The sequence below is a fragment of the Arachis duranensis genome, chromosome 3 (assembly GCF_000817695.3).
Source record: "Arachis duranensis cultivar V14167 chromosome 3, aradu.V14167.gnm2.J7QH, whole genome shotgun sequence".
Classification (NCBI taxonomy): Eukaryota; Viridiplantae; Streptophyta; class Magnoliopsida; order Fabales; family Fabaceae; genus Arachis; species Arachis duranensis.
The window spans coordinates 58,462,592-58,464,919 of NC_029774.3; the positions used below are offsets into that span (position 1 = coordinate 58,462,592).

Here is a 2,328-nt window from a genome sequence, read left to right on the forward strand (position 1 = left end):
CCCTCCTTAAAACCGTGACCATAGCCTACTTTATTTTATGAGATTTATTTTTTTAAAGCATAATAATCACATCCCAAATTTATGATAATCACAAAATAAATCTAAAAATAGAAACTCAAAATCTAATCATAAAATTTATATTATAAACTGAATATGTTTTTAGTCCAAACAACACAAATAAAAATACAGTGTAATTTATTCATTACATGAAAAATACATTACTATGGAAAATGTTTTCTTCATATCATCCCCACTGTGTTCAGCACTTTGTTTAGCACATCGCTCAGCTAGCCTCAAAACTAAATTTGGCATCCCCACTGTGTTCAGCATATCCAATGCTTTCCTATGAGCACTCTGCAAAGTCATTTAGTGTTAGCATTGCTAGAAACGAAATCTAAAGCAACATTTTAAATTTAGCTTTTCACCAAAGAAGGGATAGAAGTTACACTTGTTCAGAACCAACTTATTAGTCACAAATGAAATTTTGAAGAAAATGAACTATTTCTTCAAAGAGTGCTATGTAAACAACAGTTTTGACAACTATATATAACTATACAAAAAGTAAATGAGATGTCTGTTTCAAACTTGTTATGCCGTTCCATTAAACATCTTTCAAAAACTAGTTGTTTTCGTAAAAGTTCAAAAAATATACTAATACATATAATCTAACATTCATAACAGATAATAAAAAAAGGAGATTATAGCTAAATATAAACAATAGTTTTAATCTAAGTGTTTGTTGATCCTATCTTTCATATCTTTCTAGCCATGGATCAGGTATATCATCATCGTATTAAATGTATGAAAGGAAGGCAAGGGAAGAATGAAAATACCTTCAAGCGTTCCCTTTGCCCATGTATTGATGAAAGGGTGGTTTCCCCAAGTGCAGTAGAATTCTGTAGCTCAAGCTTTGAGTTTCGAACCGATTGCATAGCTTGTGCCGCCTCGTCAAAGATCCTCAAAACATGGCTGGAATCCCCATTCTGCCACATCAAATTAATTGATAAAAGGTTAGAAAAAATTATAACTTACAAGTCTATACAAAAATTTAACAATCAAAGATGATAATTTTAAAAAGAAAGCTCAGCTCAAAGGTTCAAGTGTTTCTAGTAACATTTGAGTGAAAACCATTTATCAGAAAAAGCATTTCAGCAAGTTATTGCCCTATAAATAAGTGTTTAATTTCAGATGATAATGCATTATGCAACATCATAGTGGATTACTGTACCATATAAAAAGAGAGGGCATTCAATTGTCTTGTCCTGTTCAGTATGATAACCCTTGTAAACAACTTTTGCTCTACCAAAACCTGTCAAATTAAAATGAAGTATCACGAGACAAACTAACATTTTGCAAGGCAGTTTTCCTAGGATAATTAATATGAGTAGCTACAAGGCACTTGTCTCTAACATACACTCTCTAATCATCATTACATTTAATTTTATTCATTCAAAACTTAAGGCTATATGGCCACTTTGATTTTCACAAATTTCCATCACGTATGCTCATAGGAACTTGATTTTAGGCAAGCTTCAACTCAATGCAAACTAATATTATACAACCTGGCAATATGCTTTAAGTTGTAAATTTAATTTAATTTCTTTCTAATTTAATTTAACTCACCTATATCAAAATTCTCTCTGCTTCTGCAGCTGCTTTTGGGTTAAGTGGTAGGCCCAGTACTGGAGCTAGCACACTATGTAGAACAAATGGACCTAGAAGAAGAGAGCAGTAAATCAAAAAGTGAGGAAGCTGGAAAACTTTTGCATCAAATTGTGTAATTGTGTACTAACGATTTAAATTGAAGGCAATAATTTCAACAAAATCAATAATAAAATAGATAAATGATAACAAAATCAATAACTCTTGTCTTATTGTCAAAATTGGACCACCAAATTTTTCAAACTCAGAACTTAAATCCAAAACCACTGTTAAGTGACTAAAGTATTCAGTACTTTGACGAATCTGATATTAATTGTAGAACTCCATTTTATTGTTGGATCTAAGATGTGATAAGTATGCAATGAACAAGAAGCAAAATAGTAAAAAGTTAGCAACCTGCCTTGAAGACTACAGAGGTTGGCAATGTCAGTGAGGTGAGTCAAGGAGGAAATGGCGGAAGGAAGTTCTTCCAGAGAGACCCTTTCCTTGAAGACGCAGCGACGGCGAGCTCGAGAAATGACAGGTATGAACGGCGGCGCCCAAGAATTCCGGCGGCGACGACAACCCCCTTTCTCTCGCTCAATCGTGTTCTGTCTCATCACTCCTCTTCCTCTCGCGTACAGTGGCAGTAGCATCGACCAAGGTTTGGTGGTGGAGACACCCAAA

The 2,328-nt window shown here is 33.9% G+C and overlaps 1 long non-coding RNA gene across 1 annotated transcript; it reads right to left on the reverse strand.

Moving 5' to 3' along the window:
* Window positions 1–851: 851 nt before the first annotated feature.
* On the reverse strand, window positions 852–1,717 carry LOC107486596 (uncharacterized). Its single transcript, XR_001591683.3, has 3 exons — window positions 1,624–1,717; window positions 1,229–1,309; window positions 852–983 (listed from the first exon to the last, which is right to left on the reverse strand). It is a non-coding gene; the product is annotated as an uncharacterized LOC107486596 (long non-coding RNA).
* Between the last annotated feature and the right edge of the window lie 611 nt (window positions 1,718–2,328).